The sequence below is a fragment of the Pleurodeles waltl genome, chromosome 10 (genome assembly GCF_031143425.1).
Source record: "Pleurodeles waltl isolate 20211129_DDA chromosome 10, aPleWal1.hap1.20221129, whole genome shotgun sequence".
Lineage (NCBI taxonomy): Eukaryota > Metazoa > Chordata > Amphibia > Caudata > Salamandridae > Pleurodeles > Pleurodeles waltl.
Window position 1 is genome coordinate 925821279 of NC_090449.1, and position 23688 is coordinate 925844966.

Genomic DNA, 23688 nt, shown 5'->3' on the forward strand with positions numbered 1-23688 from the left:
ACAATTGAACGTTAAACCGAGAATGTGGCCCTGGCCCTTGTGAGAGTGTGAATTTTCTAATATGTTTATTAATGATTTTGAGGTAACTAAACATATAATAAATTAACGTGTAAAATTGGTGACTTTTGACAGTTCATTTTCTGTTCCTAACTGAGCAAGATTCTAACTAAATGCTGTGGTTATTTTCCATGATTCAATGCTCACATAAAAGTCCATTTGGAGTTTTAGTAGATGTGTCCACAGCTACCCCTAGTGGGTTGCTGCATTATGTCTTACAAGGTCATGTTTTTACCGAGCATTGCATAAGTTGAATGTTCTATTGTTTGAAAATGTTACTAATACTTGGTCTTTTCTCGAGGATGGAAGTGAAGTCGAAACAGTAAAAGTTTCTTCCTGAGAAGAGTCATTTGGGAGGCGATGAAACAATGGAGCTACACACGAGACGGAAGAGGAAACAATATTATTGAAGAAAATGTTCTAGTTAGTGTAGAATTGTTGTATTTTAGGTTATCAATTTAGTTGTTGATTGGCTGAAGCGTAGCCACCCCATAGACTGACCAATCATAAGCTTTTTAAGATTTAGTACAACAACCTAGGTAGGATTCTCTAGAGAGATGTGGGTGTTAGCGGTGGACGAGAGTCAGATGATGACGACCAGAGTTCAGATGACTGGAGTCAAGATCCTATAGCAGTGTGGGTTTAGCTGCTATTAGGCCCAAATCTTCTGAAGACATAACTGATAGTGTCCCCTAGCTGAAGTAAACTGCTTGTTCCTACTATTACTACTACTGTTATTGGTAAAGTATGTCATGGTGATTTATATGTTATGTAGCTGCAACTTATAATTTGAATGCTGCACATTAATAATCATTTATTAACCTGAGTTAAATAATTTTTCTAAATGTGTTACTAAATTATTTTCACCTGAAGCACAACATGTTAAGGCTAATTTGTGGTTAGTGAGGGAATTAATTTAAAATGCTCATGACTTTTTTTGAGATCTTTTGAATGCTGTACTAATGTAAACTTTGCTATTATTACCGGTTTTAGTATTATTAATTCTTTTGGAGATAATTTGTTTGGTTGTCTTAATCAAATTGAGATATATAAGACATTCTAATCAACCGTTATTAATATTATATGTTTACCATTTGTGTTGAGAGTTATTTTCGTGACATTAGCATTGTTAATTTAGTGAAATAAATGTTATAATTCTTCTTAATAAACCTGTGCGGTTATTGAATGAGGTTTAATATCATGGATTGTGTTGATTATGGTCAATGCTCACGTTACTCATTGATGACATCCCCTCAAACCTATGTTGCTTCGATCCATCGTCCTCTAGTGCAGATACCACTATTAAGAGTAAATAATAGGTAGGATTCTGTGGCGCCGCAGTAGTTTTTGGTAGCAGATTACGGTTACGTCATTGTTTTGATGATGTCATAATGAGGTTGTGAGGTTCTTTTGGGTGAAAATAAAAATTGTTGGGATTGTTGGGTTTTCTTTTCTAGAATGTTATACGGATTTAGCAAAATGAGTTGCTAATTGCCTTAAGTGACTTTCCCCAGATCTTGGAGACCCCCTAGGTTGAAGGGTATGTTCTTAGCAGTGTTTGGTTGAACTGAGTGAAGTGATTCTGCGCTTGCACAGCTTTAGCTAATTTGCAGTCGGTTGTGGTGAATATGAGTTTAGAGGAGTAGAAATACTCAAGTAGTTTTAGATGGAGTGGGCGTACTCCTATATGCATGAGAGTAGGGATGCGGCATTCTTCATTTGAGTGTAGCGCTTGATGCTGGAAAAATTGTCCACATGGTTTTTGACAGACCTAAGGAGAGAGCTCTGGGACTCAGGAGAATATTGACAAGTGTAGAGAGACACTTGGTATATGTTGTTATTCGTTCATTTAATAGACTGATCCGTCGTGATTGGTAAGTTGAGTTTGTGAGAAATTGGTGTGATTGGAATTATACTGAAGACTTGGTGAGTACTAAGTGCACTAGACAATAGTCCAAGGCACAGTGGAGAAGTGAAGTTTGCGGGTCGAATTTTACTAACGAATGTGGGAACTGTGAAAAAGAGTAGGCGAAAGCTGAAGGTTACTTTGGAAGGTTCTGAAGCGATTGTATTACCCTACCTGTGGTAAATGAGCAAATTAGTTTTTTTATTTTTTGGTTTAAGTTAGCTCGCAAATTAATACTGCATTGATTGTGTGTGTGGGTTGTGAAAGAAATTGGTACAATAGGCGTTGTCAGAGTCTCAGCGAGTGTGCTGAGGAGGGGTGAGTGTTAGTGTGAAGTAGTTGGTGCAGCCCTGGGATTGGTCAGTTGGTGAAAAGCGTCACTCACGGATTTGTCAATCAGTCCGGCAATAGAGTAATGCGATTGGAAGGTGAGGGGGTTAAAGAGAACTGTGGGATCATAGTCACTTTTCATGATTGGTTGTTCTCCTTTACCTTTGTTTATTATTTGTACTTACTTAGTCTAATTGAGTGTGTTAACAATTTTTTTTGTGGACATCAGGTTTGAATAAATTCAGTTGAAAATGAAGTTTTTCAAAGCTTTGAGAAGCGCGCTGATGGGTGATGAGTATATTCCTGCCCTCGAAGAAGAGGTTTGTCCACCAGAAAATACTCTAGCATATATTGTGTTTGAGGAGAGCGTGCAGTAGCATGTCTTTGGTTGAAACATTGGGTCAAAATTACAAAGAAAGAAGGTTGTTTAGCTTTTCCAGAACATGGTATATTCAATTTGAGAATTTTGGATAATTGGAGGTAAAAAATGTACAGTTTAAAAATTTCACAGAGGCCAGCACAATACGAAGCTTTAGCGATATGGGCGCTGGTATCAAAACAGCAACAAGCATTAAAATTTGAAAAGAAAATGAGAAGAGATGAAAAGACGTTAGCGGAAGCTAAATGGGATGAAGAGCAGAATAGGTGGAGAGTAGAAACATTAAAGGGAATTAGATTATTTCCTGCAAGAACTAAGGAGGATGAGACTGAGAAAAAAGATGGGAAGAATAAGAAAAAGGGTTCACCAGAAACTAAAGAACAAAATTTGAAAGACTCGAAACAGGTCATGTTTAATGATGATGATGAGATGGGAGAAGATGAGATCATTTTCAGATTTTAGAAACCTATCCTCCACCAAATGTGAATCAGCGGAGTGATAATAAATCGAATGGGAAATGAATTAGTACTAAAATTCCTACTGCGCCATCGATTACAGAATCGCCGAGGAGTATTCTGGACAATGAGAGGGTTCAGATGCAGAGTAGTTTCAATCACTCATTGAGCAACAGACAGCAGTTTGAAATGAATATTCCTGAAATACAGCCAGAGGCTCAGATGTGAGGACGACTACTAATTTAGTGTTGTCACAAGGTCAGCAAGGGATGAATCTATAACAGCCTGTTCAAATACAGATACCACAGATGCAGAGCATGGGTGTAGGAGAGATGCAGAGGGTTGGATCTTTGACTAGCCCAGATGCAATTACTGTACCTATTACGATAAGTCCGGTAACTCCATTATATGCTTGTGTAGAGAATAGTGGAGTGAGTTAATTGATTAATGTTTGGAGTAGACAAAGACCAAGTTTGAATGAGACCAATTCTTTCATAGATTTGTCTCCTGTTGAAAATTCTGGAACAATATTCTGTAATAATCAGGGACAGAGAGCATTGGTTCCGCAACAGCGTGAGAGATCAGAACAAGGGCGAAATGCAGATGCACAAGCTAATGGTTTTTCATTGAAAGGCTTGTATGCACAAGAAACAAAGTGGTTGGAAGATTTAAGCAATTCAAAAACACAAGAGAAAAAAGATAGAGATAAACAGAGTGAGATTGAATATGGAAGGGAATGAACTCTTAGAAGAGACCATGGGGGTGAACAGACTTGAGTCCTATACTGAAGCTCAGTTAAGATATCTATGCAAAACAATTACAAGAGGAGCAGACAGAGTTTATCAGTGGTTACAAGAAGTAGCAGGCGATTATGACATTGATTTGTCAAAAATGAAAACTTTGAAATGAAGTTATAGGTTAAACATGGAAGAGGAAGATTTTATTCACATGAGATCTATAGGGATGAGAAAACATCTTAGATAATTACTTGTGAAAGTACAGATTTGGAGCGCATTAGATAAATGGGAAAGTAAATGGGTCAAGAAAAGAGAAAGGCCAAAGAAAGATGATGTGACGCAGGGCGGAGAATCAGTGAAAATGCTGCCAATGAGAGAAACACCAGAAGGGAATTTTATGCATGTACCTTGGAATAGGAGTGATATTATAATTTTTACAAATGATTACCCAAGGCTGAGAGAGAAACAGATGGAGTGGTACCAGCAGACAGATAGGTTTGTGAAACTTTCAAAGTGTCTGTGGGAAGATTTGAATACACTTTTTGATATTGTTGTTCCAGCAGATTTGTGGATTGAATGCAAGAGGAGTGTTGATTGGCCAACAAGTGAACCGCAAAGGGATTTGAAAACAGGTGTGTCATCTCCTGAAGTAATGAAACATTACTATAAAATCATTGAGTTTCTGAAAACGAGAATTTTGACGAAAAATGTTGATTGGCAACGCAAAGATAGAACATCACAGGAAGGAAAGGAATCAGTTCATGTATACTATGAAATGTTGTTGAAGGCGTTCAAACAATTCAGTGGTGATAAAGAGAGCATGAATCACTTGTTGAAGGGTTAAAACCAGAAGTAAGTCAGATGATTAAGAATCACTTAATTTGCTGGCAAGCAAAGCTGAACGATGAGGTGTCGCAGTATGCTAAATATTGTGGCAACGAAATTGAGTTGAAGTAGAAAAAGCTGAAAGAGAAAGCGATGGTGATGCAGATTAAGGCTGCACAAACAGGATTGCAGGGAAATTATCAAAAGCCACCACAGGGAAATGGTTTGTTTCTGAGTCAAGGTCGAGGCAGAGGTTGAGGTGGAATGATGATCCCGGTAGTCAAAAGAAATGTGGATTTGAGTTCAGTGGTGATGCAGGACGAGCATCAAAGGCAAAATGTGTTACCTTGTCATATTTGGGGATTAGTTGGACATTGGAAAAGACAGTACCCAATGTTAAATCAGGGAGGAATGGTACAGCAGGCACATTTTTCAATTCATTTCAGAGCATGAGAGGACCTAGGATGGGAGGTCAAAGTCAAAATTTCAAGAACAATGTGAAAAATGTGCTTTCAACCTTTACAGCCAATACAACAGATGCAGAATGCACAACCTCAGGTACAACAGGTACAAATGCCACAAATGCAGCCACAGGTGCAGATGGTGCCTGTACAGCAACTGCACATGGCGAGACAGGTTCAAATGGTACAGAGTCCTATGGAGCAGCAACAAGTAATGCTTTCGCAAGTGGTCATGAATCAGAGTAAGAACAAGAGTGTAAAAACAGCTGAACAATTTCCTTTACACAGTGAGAGTGAAATAAAAGCTGAATGGTCGTTGGATAGTTCAGATGAGGTGTATATGATGGCCGCATCATTAGAAGTAGATCAGAGGGATCCTTATGTGAAGGGTGAAGTACATGGTCATGAGGTTAATTTCCTGGTTGACACGGGAGCAACACGCTCAACAATGAGAACTACGGAAGTTCCAGACATACCAGTTTCAGAAAGGACAGTGCAGATAGTAGGAGTTGCAAATAAACATTTTGGTCAACATTCTTACAGAACAAGTTCTTGTGAAAATGTTGATTTTAGAGATTACCATAGCTTTGTTATTTGTGATTCTAGTCCAGTGTCATTGTTGGGAAGAGAATTTTGTGTTTAATGAAAGGAATTCAAATTGAGACAAACAGTGATGAGGAAAAAGATTTTTCAGTTGATGTTGGGAAAAGGACGATGTCTTGTGAATTAGCTTTGTTTAATGTCGACGATCAGATGGATGAAAATGAGCAGGCAAATGAAGATTACAATTTGGAACACTTAATTTCTTTCCAGTGTTTGAAAAAGATTTGCCGATCGATCTGCGAGTTAAATCAAAAGTTTGGGACTTTTCAGGTAAAGACATTGGTTTGAATAAAGGAGTTGAAGGGGTCAAAGTAGCAGTGGAGAAGAATGTAGTGTTTCCACAGACTGCACAATACCTTATGACAAATTAGGTAATTGAAGGGATAAGACCTTTGATAGAACAATTTCTAGAACAGGGAGTTTTGAAAGAAGTGATGAGCAGTCTGTGTAATTCACCAATAATGGGTTGGAAAAAGCTAAATTGGACAATTCGTCTTGTTCAAGATTTGAGGAAAATAAATGACATTGTAGTGAAGTGTTGTCCAGTTGTGCCAAATCCAGCAGTGATAATGTTTCAGATTCCATGTGATGCAGAATGGTTCACAGTAATTGATTTGTGCCAAGTTTTCTTTTCAGTACCTCTACATGAGGATGGCAGATGTCTCTTTTGTTTCAAGTTCCTGACCAGAGTCTATTGCTGGTGTAGAATTCCTCAAGGTTTTCAGAATCACCATGGATTTTCAATCAGATTTTGAAGAAGAACCTGGAGTCATTGGTAATGCCTTACCAATCAACATTGCTACAGTATATTGATGATTTGTTGATTGCATCAAAGACAAAGTAAGGTTGTAGAGAGGATGCGATTGCATTGTTGAACTTTCTGGGAGACAATGGTCATAAAGTATCTCCTGACAAATTGCAGTATTGTCAGCAAGAAGTGAAATATTTGGGACATTTGATTGAGAAAGGGTCAAGGAGAATTTCAAGAGAAAAAGTAGCAGCAATAATGAAAATGAAACTACCAAGTTCACTAAAAGAGTTGAGGATGTTTCTGGGAATAGTAGGATATCGTCACCAGTGGATTCCGAATTTTTCAGCCATTTCAAAGCCACTGCAGAGACGGACTCATAAGGATGTTTCAGATCCCATAATGATGGATGAGAATGTCTGAGAGCATTTACTGAATTGAGAGAGTTTGTGTCAACACCAGCTTTAGTTATGCCTGATTACACAAAGCCTTTCTTGTTGTTTTGTCATGAGAGATATGGATGTTCTTTGTCTGTCTTGACACAAACACATGGTGGTGTCAATCATCCAGTAGCATATTTTTCAGCTACTTTGGATAATGTAGCAGCAGCCTTACCAGGATGCTTACGAGCAGTTGCAGCAGTTGGGCAGAGTATAACTCAAAGTGAAAACATGGTGATGGGTTATCCTCTGACAGTGATGGTACCTCATTCGAAAGAAATCCTATTGACTAGGTCAAAGACACAATTTCTGACAAATGCAAAATTGACACAATATGAGACAGTGATTCTTGGAGCACCAAATGTAACGATTAAAAGATGCACAGTGCTTAACCCGGCAGCATTGTTACCAAATGAAGAGGAAGATCTGAATAGGATAGAGGATGTTGAACATGATTGTTTAGAGGTGACAGAATTATGCACTAAACCAAGAAATGACATTAGAGATACTTGTTTGGAAGACAATGATCAAATTCTCTTTGTTGATGGTTCCTGTTTAAGAGACAACAGAGGTGCCTTAAGAGCAGGATATGTGGAGTGTACAGTTACTGGCATTTCTGGAAGCTTCATGGCTTAAAGGAGTCATTTCTGCCCAAGTCGCAGAATTGGTGGCTCTTACTAGAGCATGCCTATTATCAGACCACATTAACGATCTACACTGATAGCCAGTATGGATTTGGTATTGTACAGGATTTTGAAAAAGATTTGGTCGCAATTGGGATTCCCGACTTCTTCGGGTTCACCTGTGAGAAACAGAGAGAGAATACATGATTTGTTACAAGCTGTAGAAAAGCCTGATAAAATTGCCGTGGTCAAATGAAGTGCATATCAGAGAGGACAAGATTATGTAACATTGGTAAATACTTATGCAGACCAGGTTGCACATTTTTGTGCTCTGAATGGGATTTCACTCAAAGCTAATTGGGAAATGATGTCCGAAAATGATAAAATATATACAAATTTTACAATGCAAATAGTTGAGACATTAGATGAGTTGAAAGCGATACAGAACAATGTTCCAGAAGAAGAGCGGAGGGATTGGATAAGACATCATTGCATTCAACGGGAAGATGAAATTTGGGTGATAGTAGATGGGAAAGTAGTGTTACCAATCAGTTTGTTAACACAAATGGCTAGATACTATCATGGTCAAATGCTCATAGGGAGAGATGCAATGTTCAGAAGTTTTAAACAGTCCTGGTACAATCTAAAATTCAGATAAGTGGCAGAGCTGGTTTGCTATAGGTGCATAATTTTCCAACAAATTAATGTCAGCAAAGAAACAATTGTCAACATGGGACACATAGGTATGGTGGGAGGTCCATTCAGTAGAATGCAAATGGATTTCATTGAGATGCCTGCATGTGCTGGTTTGAAATATGTATTGGAGATTGTGTGCATTTTCATCCACTAGATTGAGGCATATCCAACAAGGAGAAATTACAGTTTTACAGTAGCTAAATTGCTTTTACGAGAACTAATTCCACATTTTGGTTTCCCGGTTTCAATTGAATCAGATAGGGGAACAAACTTCAATAATGAGGTGATAAAATTGCTTTTTTCCGCATTAAACATTCAGCACAGACTACATTGTAGTTATCGTCCAGAAGCTTCGTGTCTCGTAGAGCAAATTAATGGGACATTAAAATCACGATTGGCAAAAGTGTATGCGTCAACAAATTTAAAATGGCCAGATACTTTACCACTAGTGCTAATGTCAATGAGAAGCACTCCTGACCAGAAGACTGGGTTGTCTCCACATGAGATTTTGATGGGGAGAGCAATGAGATCGCCAGCAATACCTGAAAATACACTTGTGAATATTACAGATGATATGGTGCTAGATTACTGCAAAAGCCTTGCTGATGTGGTTTGGTCTTTCTCTCAACAGGTGGAAGCCGCACCAGTACAACAAACACAAGGTAAAGGCCACAGTTTGAGAGCTGGAAACTGAGTGCTTATAAGGAAGCACGTAAGAAAGCCTTGCCTAGAGCCACAGTGGAAGGGACCTTATCAGATTATGCTCACTAAGACGACAGCTGTAAAGTGTGCTGGTTTGCCGAATTGGGTGCATGCGAGCCATACGAGAAAGGTGCATGATCCAACAGAAAGAGAAGAGGCACTGTTGAGATTACCAACGGTTGAAAACACTGAGAACAAAGAGAAACAAAGTGAGCAGAATATCAAAAATGACAGGGATGTGCCTACTCCTATAACAGATGAGAAAGAGCAAAATACTGAAGAAGTTGAGCAATCTGCAAATGCAGTAGAAGAGTCAGTCCAAGAAGAAAGGGAGAAGACTGATTCTGATCCGAGGAGGGTGTCCTCGACTGAGCGTGAATCACCTAAAAGAAGATCTGCTCAGAGGAGGGTTACCTCAGAAGCAGGTGGTTTGACATACCAAACTGAAGAAAGTACACACCCCATTGGGAAAAGAATTGAGGGTACTCCCGGCCAAGTGGATTATACTCTTCCTGAACCAGTTGCGGGGACGTCAGAAGAAAAAGGTCCAAAGGTAAGTGAAGACTCAATATTGAGAAAATTGTTGATGAAAAACACGTTGAAAGGAGACAATTGGTCAGAGAAAGGGTCGAAGAGTTGAAGTAGTTCCACTGATTCAAGAGGAAAAAGAATTGAATGAAGGAGAACATACTAGTGGAGAAGAAGGTGAAAGTGGCAGAAGAACGAAAAGAGTTGTGAGCATGAGATATGCAGGACCTGAATGGGCATTCTTAAACACAAATGATTGACAGGAAGAATTGTTAAGCTATTGTTTTGACAAAGACATTGAAAATGTTTACTTTGGCACATGAAGACTGCAAGATAAGACTTTGGGAAAATAAAATGAAAAGTTGTGCTTAAAAGTTCATACTGAAGAGACAAATAATACTACTTACTGAATTAGACAAATAAATAACTGGATTTGACAAGCTGCTATACTGAAATGGACAAAGAGACTGTCCACAGTGAATTAATTTTTGAGAAAAAATAAATAAATTAGCAGGGATTTTTAGTTGTTTGTTTTGAATTTATGAAAATGTTGGTAAAGTTTTTAAAAAATTTTTTTTTTTAGAATAAATACATTTTGAGTAACTGATTTAACCAAAACAGTAGAATTAGTTGTTGTAGAGTGTTAAGTATTGGATTGGCGGTAGTGTGTGTGTATTAATATGTTTATTGTCGTTTGCAGGAGTGTCTGTTTAATCAGACTATGAGGATTGATGGTGCTTTAGACTTGACTGATAAGTTACTAACAAAAGATAAATTTAGAATAGATGTCAAATACTTACACGAAGAGAAAGAGCTTTCTTCTACTATTTTCTATCGCTTATTGCATGAGTATGTTGAGGTGATGGATGCAAAAGATTGTTATGTATGTACACAGATTCCGGCTTCAGTGGAAGAAGGAACTACTTATCATAGTCTACCTGTGTCTTATGCTATAAATTGTACTCTTTTGCTAACGCATTTCTATAATCAAGAATATATTCAGTATTTCTATTCAAACTATGACATGGTATTGTCATTTGTACCTGTCATAGGTTATTTGCATAAAATAGCCAAAGAAAATAACATTGTAATTATGAGAGATTTCTTTGAGCCTACTTTAACTTTTGGAACAGCTTTTGCTCACCGAAATAATTTAACCTGTTTACTAACACCGGTAGAAAATAAATTCTTAGATAACACAGAGGATAGAAGAAGAGAAATAAAGGCAAAGATAGATAAAGGAATAATAAGTAGAAAACCTGGAGTAGATTATGCATATACTGACATTAATAAACAAGGAAAACTAACAATAGATGCTGAGCATGTGGGAAGACTTTGTATATTTAGACCTTGGAGTAAGAATGATAGAGAGTTTGTTGGAAAGAGTAAGTGTAGAAATGTTTTCATGTTTAGGAGTAAGTGGGATTTTATGATGAATGGACAGGACCCCCTAGTACCTGGGATTTATTATATTTGTGGGAGAAAATGCATATTACCGTCTTCCTAGAGGATGGTATGGAACATGTTATTTGGGAATAGTCTTTCCGAAAATCTATCAGTTGGAAGACTTGAGTAAGATTCCTGAAACTATGAAATTTCAAATGAGACACAAGCGAGAATCAATTTCTAGCATTGTAGGAGAATAATTCCTTCAGTGGGAGTAGTCTTGAATTCAATCAAAATACAGAAGTTGTCTACAATAGTAAATAACATGTTGACGATATTCTGGAGCTATCATTCTTTTAGACACAGAACTGGCTGCTTCAAGAGCTATGGCACTTCAGAACCATCTTCCGTTAGACATTTTTGTGGCAAAAGAGGGCACAGTTTGTAAATTACTTGGTTCAAATCACTGTTGTTAATTTATTCCTGATAATTCAGGTAAAGTTAAAGAGCTGATCAAAAATGTAACAAATACTAATAGTAAAGATTTAAAAGAACTAACAAACTACAGTCTGGTAAAAAGCTGGCAAAGGGATTAAAGCTTTGGGAAAAAGGTTTAGCAATGTGGAGAGAAATATTATTTTAACAATGGCAAAATGAGTGTAAATAATTGTGCTATGTTTAATTGGAATTTGGGGAACATATAAAATGATAAAATGTTTTAAGAGGAGAAAATTGGAAAAGAATAGAAGAAAATTGGAGATTCAAATGAACAAATTCTATAGTGAAAATAAAAGGAGAAAGAAAAATAATGTGAAAATGAATGAGACAAAGTTTTTAAATTGATAAGAAATGAATTTATTATAGATTAATGTGATGACAGATAGTCATCAGAGGAGGGACTGTGAGAGTGTGAATTTTCTAATATGTTTATTAGTGATTTTTAGGAAACTTAACGTGTAATAAATGAACGTATAAAACGGGTGACTTTTGAAAATGGTTGCCACAGTTCGTTTTCTGTTCGTAACTGAGCAAACTTCTAACTAAATGCTGTGGTTATTTTCCATGATTCAATGCTTACATAACAGTGCATTTGAAGTTTTAGTAGATGCGTCCACAGCTACCCCTAGTGGGTTGCTGCATAATGTCTTACAAGGTTATGTTTTTACCGAGCATTGCATAAGTTGAATGTTCTATTGTTTGAAAAAGTTACTAATACTTGGTCTTTCCTCGAGGATGGAAGTGAAGTCGAAACAGTAAAAGTTTCTTCCTGAGAAGAGGCATTTGGGAGGCGATGAAGCAATGGAGCTACAGACGAGATGGAAGAGGAAACGATAATATTAAAGAAAATGTTCTAGTTAGTGTAGAATATTTTAGGTTATCAATTTAGTTGTTGATTGGCTGAAGCGTAGCCACCCCATAGACTGACCAATCATAAACTTTTTAAGATTTAGTATAACAACCTAGGTAGGATTCTCTAGAGCGATGTGGGTGTTAGCGGTGTAGAAGAGACGAGATTCAGATGATGGTGATGGTGACCAGAGTTCAGATGACTAGAGTCAAGATCCTATAGCAGTGTGGGTTTAGCTGCTATTAGGACCAAATCTCCTGAAGACATAACTGATGGTGTCCCCTAGCTGAAGTAAACTGCTTGTTGCTACTACTACTACTACTACTGTTACTGGTAAAGTATGTCATGGTAATTTATATGTTATATAGCTACAACTTATAATTTGAATGCTGCACATTAATAATCATTTATTAACCTGAGTTAAAGAACTTTTCTAAATTTGTGTTACTAAATTATTTTCACTTGAAGCACAACATGTTAATGCTAATTTGTGGTTAGAGAGGGAATTAATTTAAAATGCTCATGACTTATTTTGAGATCTTTTGAATGCTGTACTAATGTATACTTTGCCATTATTACCAGTTTTAGCATTATTATTTCTTTTGGAGATAAGTTGTTTGGTTGTCTTAATCAAATTGAGACATATAAGATATTCTATTCAACTGTTATTAATCTTATATGTTTACCATTTCTGTTTGAGAGTTATTTTCGTGACATTAGTATTGTTAATCTAGGAAAAAACATTTTACAATTCTTCTTATTGAATGAGGTTTAATATCATGGATTGTGTTGATTATTGTTGATGCTCACGTTACTCATTGATGAAATCCCCTCAAACCTATGTCGCTTCGATCCATCGTCCTCTAGTGCAGATACCACTATTCAGTGTAAATAATAGCTAGGATTCCGTGGCGCTGCAGCACCTTTTATGCAAGTCAAATGTTCAAGCACATAGGACCAAGTGAATAAGAGAAGGATGGTGTCACTGGGCAGGAAAGATAATCCCTGTCCTGGGAGCATAAAGGCAGGTCTTTTATGACCAAGGATTCAAGTAATCCATTTTTACTTTGGGGGTGGTTAGAAGAAAAGGTTATATAGGCAAATTAAAATGCTGCCATCAAATTCCACAGATTTGTTGAGATGGAGTAGGAGCGACAAGTGGTCGACATTATACACCACAGGTAAGTCATGTAAGATCAGAGTACATAAAAGACCACGGTCCCTCCCCATAAGTCACTCATTTAATGTACATGCAGGTTATTTCTGTGCATCATCTAGTGTACTCATCATAATTATTATCATTCTCAAGATCATGTACTGGAATGGAAGTCAAATGAGTAGGATAAGCCAGTTCAGAAAATGTGTTTTAAAGTTCCCTTCAGAGTTTCAATGATTGCAGATGATTTGAATCACGTTTATATGACATTATATTGGAGATTTATGTTGTCAATGTGCTGCCATTGAGATTGGACTCTCTCCATTGTCTTTAAGGCAATCTACTGTTCCATTTTACTGCCCAAAAGTATTTGTTGACCTTAATCTCATTCACAATTTCCACTGCATGACTGCAAGGCAGTGCTTCCGGTTCACGTCGCGGCGCCGGGTGGTTCACGTCGCAGAGTGCAGCGGAGGAGGACAGAGCACGAACGCTGCCGAACGCTGCCGCTACTGCCCCCACCGTCATTGCTGCTTTTGGGGGGCCTGAGGAGCACTTTGCCGGTGGTTCACGCCTGGAGCACGGAGTTTGGAGCCCGAGAGCTCGGAACTCACTGCGGTGTGCGGTGCAGTGTGCGGCTTTTGGGGTCGGAGGATTCTGTGCGCCTCGGCTGGGTTGGCATTCCGGCAGGGGCGCCCCCCCTCCCTGCACCTTTTCACCGCTGTGTTGTTCCTGTGCGGTGCGGCGCGGCGCGGCACGGCACGGCGGGACCAGGCGTGACCTGGGCGCCGGAGGAGCCAGAAGCCGGAGCCGGAAGGAGAAGGAGTCAGAGGGAGTCAGAAGGAGAAGGAGTCCTGCCATCCCCCTGTGGACCTCCTGTGTCCTCCTGCAGCCCCTCCTGAAAAAGACACTGAGCGGGAGCGCAGACCGGGGTGAGACCAGGACCGACCGGGAGAGACCGGGTAAGCAGCCTTCCAGGGGGGCGGGGGGGGAGGTCCCTGTTCATACACTGTATACCTGTTATACGGGACCCTTCCTGGCCATTGAACCCCTCTCCTGCTCCTGTTCCTACCCTCGGCCTGGCCCCGGTTCCAGCTCAACCGCGCCACGTCCGCGCCACGTCGTCTCACCCTGCCTCACTCAGCCTCACCCAGAACAGCAACAGCTCTAGCCACAGCCACCCCTAGTCGGCCCTACTTGGCCCTTTGGCCTTGGCCTTGGACTTGGACCTGTCGTCGTTGTTGGTGGTCTCTTCTAAAGATTGAGCAAGGAAGGAACCCAGTAAGGAACCAAGGAGTCGAGGGGAGCGCTGAGCAGTGAACGGTGAGCAGTGAACGGTAACCGGAGGATGGTTAGGACAAGAGGAAAAACAAAGAAGGCTAAGGAGGCCAATAAGGCGCTCACTCACCTAGCGGAATTCCAAAGATCAGAGCAGGAGCTCAAGAGTTTACAAGGTCTAGGGTTAGACCAGAACCAGGATCAGGATCAGGACCAGGACCAGGACCCCTGAACCATCCAGCAATCCCAGGGGGGATCCGCAAACCTAGGTGAGGACACAGCAGAGGGTGTCCAAGTCGGGTCTCCCGCCAACAAAACCGATTCCAACCCAGGAGAAGTGTCAGGTGGGACATTAGAAGCGGTGACACCGCTTTGCTTGCCAGCCCATACTGACTCTGATGATACAGGGGGTGCCCTACTGAACGCAGGAGAAACTGTAGGCGAAACTGTGGGGGGCCTTCTAAGTCCTCCGCGCAGGAGACTTAAGTATACACCGACGCACCCGGGCCCGGGTGGATCCACGGGAGGAAGGAAAACTAGACCAAAAATAAACACTATTACTAATTATTACAACCAAGTGAACTTGAACTCTGAACAGCCGCAAACGCAAAGTCCCAAAGCCAGTGGCCTCCGATCACAGCCACCGGGGGGAGTGAGTGGCTACAACATGGGGGGGGCGAACTGGAGCTACCAGTGACCGGGCTCCAGGACACTCGCCTACTTCAGCAGCAACAGCAACCGGTTGGTTTATCGCAATGATTCTGCCCAATGAGTAATCCTCTAGGGGACGGTGAAGTGGAGTTAAATAACCCCCCAAAGTGGAGCAACTTTTCGGGAGAGCAAAGAAAAAGCAACGATTTGCCTTATCCTGACCCCCAAAGGGGACTATTGAACTCCGGGAATTTTTCACTAACATTCTCTCCACAACGTGCCCAAGCAGAATTCATAGCACTCCAAAATGTAATGGGTCCAGTAAAAGATTACTCCCCATCTAAACAGACCCATAAAACTCCAGCGCCACAGTTTCACTGCGGAAGTCAAATTGTTAAAACAAATTTAATGCTGGGCAGATCCAACAGTAGTTCCTTCAGTCTGGAGCTGTCCTCGCTCGACAACTCCGTTATTGGCAATATAGACCCTCAACTAAACAGCATAACATCAGAAGATCTAAACTTCCTGGAATGTAGTATAATAAAAGGCCACAGAGGAAAGGAAGGTAAGAATCCAGAAGGTCAGATAACCAACGAGCAAAGTGGAAATAGAGATGACCTCTCATTAGATCAACCAATTCTTAGTATCATGAAAGTTATATGTACAACACTGGGCTCAATTGCAACAACGATTATGGCCCAGTCTCAAAAATTTTACGATCAACTTGAACTGACCAAACAACTTACATCCTCAATACAGTCTATAGATTACAGGATGGCTCTAGTAGAGGGCGTAATTAGGGAAAACCTGTTGCATCAAGCAGTGGCCGATAAAATGGACAAGTTGGACGGACAAGTCTGTGGACCACTGCTGGAAAAATTATTGGAAGTCCCAAAAGTAATCAAAGACATAATCGAAGACTGCAAATATAGCCTTAAAAGCACATATGGGTGCAATCACGAGCTAGGAAAAACAGAATCTAGTTTAATTGAATGGCCAACAGACAGAGAAAATATAGAAAGGCACTCCGGCCCAGGACGAGAGAACTATCCAGATGCAAAAAATCAGACACCTAAGAGGGAGAGAACAAACGGAAGTCCTGAATTTGGAATCAAAGTCCCAAACACAGTAGAAAAAAGGCCACCGGGTAAAAGGCCTCAACGAACAGGCAGATGGAAAAACACATGGAAGAAAGCTAGAGGAAAAAAAAAAGCACCAGCAGGAAAGGTCTTAAACATGTTACAACAGATAGGCCCAATAGGTGAAATCAGGAATACAGGTGATGAGATCGCCCAACATCAGTATAAAGATAAAAGCATTAAGTCGGAGTTTTTTGAGGAACCCACTGATAAAGTTTTTAAATTTATAAATAAAAATCCCGGATTACTGTGCGACAAAAGTTGCACTCACCACTCCCATATAAACCGCATACCCACTGGCCCCAGGGGACACCAAGCATCTGGGCATGACTTAGACAAAGAAAGGTGGTCTGGAAAAGATCCTGGAACAAATCATGGGACAAATGAGGCAAACGAGGTAAAAGATCCTCCAGCCAACGAACAACCCAAATGGAGCCCAGGAACATCCAAACCTAGCATTGGTATCGATAAGCACCTCCCAGTTACAAAAACTGAACATTTAGTTCAGGTACACTACTTAAACACAGTAGAAGACCACTACGGAAAATGCCAGCAGCCTCCGAACTTCATTAGTGAGGGGGCAGAACAAGATAATAGCAAAGGCGGAAATAGAAGGGTAGAGACCCCAGAGTTTATACGAAGCGAACAAAGTATAAGAACAAACATGTGCGTGGACAATACAACAGCCCCAATTCCCGCACCCCGGACAAAGGCAAAATATTGTTCTCAGGGCAGCCCTGGAAATTATAACCTTAGTAACCAGCCTGGGTGGATCATTGATTCGCCTGCACCATCGCGCCCAGCACTGGACCTGGAAACCAATAAAATCAAAGGAAAAAGGGACAATTGGCCTCCAAAAAAGCAACCCGACGAAGAACAAAGGAACAAAGAACTGCAACTGGGGAGGGAAAAAGGCCAGGTAAATCGAACATCTATTAGTCGGGCAGTTACCACTCAAGACAGACAAAATGAGAACACCCAATTCCAAGGAAGACTGTCGCAGGAAGGTGGCGGGCACACTGAGATCCGGTCTGAAACAACTAAAAAGCCTGAAGCCACGATCTTGTTTATGCCTGAGTACTCCTCAAGAGGAAGTCACGACATCCTGAACAGGTCTAACATCTTATTTCTTGTCAACTCCCTGCCAGCCTTACAGAATGTAACAACTAAAGATCTCCTCTCAGTAAGATTCATACCAAAAAAAGAATTAGAGAACGGGGAATTAACAGAAACAGTCTGGGCCTCACCTTGGATAGCGGAACAGATCTTAAAATGTTCAAACACGATGAAGACCTGGGGAATATCCATCGCTACTCCGCAAAAAGAACTATATCCAACAATACTTTTTGAGAAAGCTTCAAACCGAAACATGATGCGTAGGCAAGAGGCAAAAGGCAATTTTGGCTCGATACTTCAGGGAGCAATCAGCTCCAAACAACAACTCCCTGAACGAATAAACTTGAGTAATATGAGGTTTTGCCTGTTGGCTAATTCCCCTAGAAACAGTAGGGGTAATCCCCCACAGTTACAGAATTGCAAAGAGCAATCTTTTAGAAGCTCGTAGCAAAAAATGGATAGCTTGAACATAAAAAATAAAATCAGTCCCATATTAAATATTCTAAGCTGGAACATAGCAGGTTTAAAAAACAAAATGGAAGATAAAGACTGGGTTGAATTTATTAAAAAACAAGACATCAGCTGCTTTCAAGAAACTCGGTCTACTCATGCTATTGACCTAGATGGGTTCTCCACCTTCCACTTACCTGCTATTAAGCAAAAAAAAGGAAGACCCTCAGGAGGTCTGAGTATTTGGATCAAAACTTCATTACTGAGGAATTCCGTAGTAACTCACACCGTACAAAGCAAGGGAATCCAGACGCTTGCAGTCAAATACGAGGAATGGTCACTCGAAATAGTAAATTTGTATTTCCCACCTATCAGCCGGGCTCAAGTTATGCCAGGGGTGCGGCTCCTTAAAGAACATATCCTAAATAAAAGAACCATGGATCGGAGGATCCCAGTACCAGGTCACACGAATAATCGCTCTCTCCAACTTTGTAAAACCTTTTTTTTGATATGTGGCGACTTCAACACTAAACCTCATTCTATCCTCTGGGATGAACAAGTAGCAGAGGAAGATTATGCTTGGAATATCCCAACGCCTCTTATCCAACGTTGTAATGACTCCAAGAAAGGAGAATTAATCTTTGAAGCATTAATAGAAGGAGGATTTCGCACATTAAATGGGAGAACAAAGTCAGATAAAATCTTTAAATCTACCTTTCGAACTGGAAAAAGGCAAAGCATAATTGACTATATGGCAATAAACATCGAAGCCTGGCACTATGTCATCGATATGGAAATAAGGGACAGAATCGAGAGTGATCACGACCCACTGCTAATGGAGATAGTCCATCCGGACACGAGCCCAGGGAAGGCGGAGTCTCCATTCAATGGAAATAGCCTAACAATAACTATGAGACCAAACAGGAAAAACATATTAAGGTCAAATGAGGATGAACCTTATATGAGTGTTCCCAGCCAAACCTGGGTGTCATTACTTAGCACGTTCTTAAACCCATTAGTTAATGACGCTATACCCCTCCTGTACAACTTTAATAATTTGCTATTGCAAACAAAAAAGGAAAAGATCAAGCATCCTCAAATCAATCCTAAAATGATGGAGGGCTGGTTCGACGAAGAGTGTTTAAAGCTAAAAAAGACCTTATCACAAGCACTGAAGAACCAGCACTTGAACGATTCCAATGAGCAACATTTTCATGGATGTAGGCAACAGTACAAAAAACTATTAAGATACAAAAGGAAGATATTTCCACATAAACTTTGGAAAACTTTACTGCAAGCAATAACGGCAGGGAACTCCAAAAAGTTTTGGGAGATTGTCAGGTGGGGATGCGAAGGTCCTCCGAAAAACCAAGAACTGAATATCAACCCTCAACTTTGGGTAAAGCATTTTACTGCCTTGTATCAGGAAGTGGCCAAAACAGCACCAGGGATGACCAATAACCCAAACATCCTCACTCAAGGGCTGGCAGGCAGAAATCAAAGATTAAGTAAAGTACTTCCTCTTCAATAGACCCACGCAGCATCTTCAAATCGTCTTGTTAGATCGGTAAACGGAACCCAGAATGTACTAGTCTCCAACGAATTTCCCTGCACAAATTCCACGCAAGTAGCCCATGTCATTCCACGTGCAACGAAGTTAATATCGGAATTCAGCGAAAAAGAGATCAAACAAGTTATCCTTCTCCAAAAGCCGCATAAGGCTGCAGGCCCAGATGGCATCCCATCAGATGCTTACCGTAACCAGCTAACGTTATGGTTACCTGCTCTAGCCCGTCTATTCAACAGTGTTTGGCATTATGAGGTAATCCCTCCTTCTTGGAAGGAATCAATAATCGTTCCAATTCACAAAAAAGGGCCTCGGGACATGGTGAGCAATTATAGACCTATCTCGCTGCTTGATAGTGTTGGAAAGATTTTTGCCAAATTGATCCAGTCGCGTCTAGACCAATGGCTAGAGGATGGAGATTTAATATCAACACACCAAGCTGGTTTTAGGCGAGGCCAAAGTACAACAGACCAACTTTTTAAGCTAAACATGATCTGTGCTAAATACGCCACCCTTAAAAACTGTCCATTATACCTGGTCTTTGTGGATCTCCAAACAGCCTTCGACAGCGTAAATCGCCAAACATTATGGCAGTTATTGTCGGACATGGGCATACAGGGAAAAATCTTAAGGCTGCTAATTCTATTGCATACAGGAAACACTGCCAGGGTCAGATATTCTACGAGAAATGATTATACGGCCGAAATTCCAATTGAGCGAGGTGGAAAACAAGGCTGCGTTTTGGCCCCAACCTTATTCAACTGTTATATAAATAAAGTAAGTCAGGTTTTGAAGGAATTAAATCTGGACGTGCCAAAACTAGCCAATGAAAGTATACCTATCTTGCTCTTTGCTGATGACGCCGTACTACTGGCAAGAACAGAGATAGCAATGCATGGACTACTTAGGGGCTTCGAATCTTTCTGTACCTCAAGGAGCATGGTAATCAATGAGGGGAAAACAAAGTTTACGATTCTCAACCAAAAACAGACGTTGCAATCGACTTTTAGGGCAAATAATAAGCCTTTGGCCCGAGTGGCCACTTATGATTACCTGGGCTGCAGATTAGATGAAAAACAGACATGGAAACCACAAATCTACAAAAGCAGAATTTCCTTGGCCCAACAAGCCGGAGCAGTTCTCAGATTTGCAAAAGCTACAGGCAATCACTCCGTGAGCTCCGCACTGCTTGCATATAAAACAAAAGCAAGAGCCGCAGCACTTTACAGCGCAGAGATCTGGGGATTCAGAAAGATTCCATCAATACAAGTAACCGAGAACAAATTTTTACGCTGATTACTTTGTCTAGGCAATGCTACACCAATGAATGCAATAAGAATTGATCTACAGATGAGAAAGGTTGAGGACTACATCGCTCTGGCTCCAGTAAGATACTGGATCCGTATTTGGACAAAAGAGGCTCTTAGACCATTTAGAGACGTACTTAAGGATATCATGAAGTTGCAAAACCATTGGAAACTGCCCTGGTTCAAACATATTTCAACTATCCTGGCTGCTATTGGCCATGATGACTTTTGGCTCCATTCAGAAAAAATCGGAAGGCCTAGTCTAGCTGTTATAAAAAAGGCATATTGGGAGCGAAAGACAGAAACTATGTGCGAGTCTCTTAGCCCTTTATTCAAGCGGTATATTTTGTTTAACCAAGAGCTTAAACCAGCAATATTCATAGACAGTATTTATCCGGAGGAAAAAAGGGCTCTCTACTTTAAATTCCGTATGGGCACACTACCAGTGACAGCGGTGGTTAACAGATGGCAATCCGATCCTCCGGGTAGATTAGAATGCTGTCCATGCCTTCATGGCGGTCCGAAACACTTTCCCACTTCCTTTTATTATGCCACTTTACGCTCAGACTCCGTAAACTGTACCTTCGTCCACTTTTCAGATCTTACGGAGTTAGGAAGTGCAAGGAGGCGGAAGCGCTATGTATGCGTTCAGATGAGAAATACATTGTGATAAAGGTCTCAACTTATATCTTGGAAGCATGGAAACTTCGTCTATCAATGCACCCACAGTTGGTACAGGCATAATAGCCTATGTTATCCCGTAGCTATTTAGCCTGGGAAATCGGTGCAGGGTAGTGAAAAACTGGGTTAGGCCTCGGGCTTTTATTAAATGGTTGGAAGGCAATGCAAGGCCCCAAATGATTCGTCCCATAATAAGACATTTTAAATATCAGACTTATAATGTTTTTCTAGAATAAGTTAAGTTTTTATGTAAATTATGGTCAAATTAGGTTTTACGATAATACATGGTAAATTGGATACATTTTTGGCACATGTTAAATCAAAAATTCAAGCATATTTTTCTTTTATTGAGATGTTTTATTTGATGTGATTTTTATTGAGTTTGATGGATTGATATCTATTGTGTGATTATTGTTAAGGCCGGATAGGCCAATAACAATTAAATAAATGGTTAAATTTGTTGAATCATTGACTGTATTCTGCTTTATTCGTTTGGCTTAGCCTTGCATGGCTTTAGGGATTAGCAAGTTTTATGATCTGAGATAGATCCTGCTCAATTAGGTCTAGAAGCACTGATGATGAGCAACATTGAGGTTAAGGAATGGTGAGTGAAGCCTCTTTAAGGCCTTCTTAAGTCACTGACAATGAACATTCTGTACCTTGTATGTGTATTGTTTGTCTCAGTGAGGTCAAGTAAGTTATGGATTATACTGTTCAGGCCACGTAAGACTTAGGAGGGATATGGCCACACAAACACCTACTATTCTAGGATATTGTCAATGTACATGGAGAACAGCAGACATAGTTTTTTGCCAACATAATATTTTTGGTCTGTGAATTGTTGGAACAAACCAAAGCAGGCCAAATTTGCAATAATCTATTCAGAATAGGAAATGGGTTGCACTCCATTAACACCCAGTGACCAGATAAAGGGCTGGTTTTGTCATTCATCAAATCAACCATTTTTCCTGGGGCTTTTGGAGGACAGTTTGTAAAAGTTGACAGCCACTGACTAGCTTTCCAGGGTTTATGGCAGAAGGCATAGCATGTGAGAGAGAAAGACAGACAAAGAAAGACCGACAAATAGAGAGTAAAACAGAGAATGGAAAGAAAGATACAGAAAACAAGACAGGAAGAGAGTGGGGCTTCTGGGAAAATGTTTGTCAGGGCTGCTTTAATTCCCATTCTGGCTCTGAAACGATCATTCAGAACACCAGGAAATTTACCTAAGAAGGCTGTCATGAGTTTCCATCAATTGTAGATCAGTCAGGGGCTATATACAGAAGGGCAGACATCTATTGTTTATTGTGATTTAATCATGTTGAATAAGGCTGTGGGGAAGACTTCTCCATGAGTGTTAGTGAAAGGAATTGACATTTTCTAGCCTTCACTGTGAGGTGCAGTGAGGTTCAGGAAAGAAATAGGCATGTTCTAAGATGGGGCTGATGAAGGTAAGAAGATAGTGAGGGAGTTTTAGGAATTTCCTACACATTAGAAATAGTGAGGAAATGGTGCAGTATGTCATTTGGGTGTGAGTGGGTTGAGATGATAATTACATGGGCAGAGATCTTTAGCTGGTGAAATCACTGGTCAAAGGAAAAAAATAAGTATTTAACAGTTAATATAGTACATGGGCCCCAAGAGGCATAGATGCACTTTAAATAGTAACAACAGCAACCAAAGGTCTTTCAATGAACTCAGCATTGAACAAATGAGAGTAAGAATGTGTTTTAAATCACCCAGAACTCGTGTTGACCTCAAATTAAAATCATTCGTTAATGGTTCCTTGGCCGCAGAACAGGTATTAATACCCCCACTAAAGTGAGCCTTTCTGGAGCCTGTTTGCATACTGACCACCCCCCACCCCCTTTTTGCTCTTCTGAGCGGGCTGGTTCAAATCAAAGGAAGAGATGTCTGGGTCATTATGAATTTCAGCCACAGTAACTCACACGTGAGTGAAAGCCTTCAAATGGGAGTCCCCAGTGTCTCGGACTTGAGCCAGGCCTACATCATCCTTATTTATTGTCCCTGTGGTGCTTGAGCTGGGTGCAGTAGGTGGAGAGTCAACCCTAAGACCTAATTCTTACTTCACATATTGAATCTCACCATTAATTACCCC

General features: G+C 40.3%; 1 protein-coding gene across 1 annotated transcript in view; it reads right to left on the reverse strand.

The window, feature by feature from the left end:
• The window catches only part of LOC138262031 (histone deacetylase 9-like), a 1178236-nt gene that overhangs the window by 770943 nt on the left and 383605 nt on the right, over positions 1–23688 (reverse strand). The gene's annotated exons all lie outside the window — the stretch shown is intronic.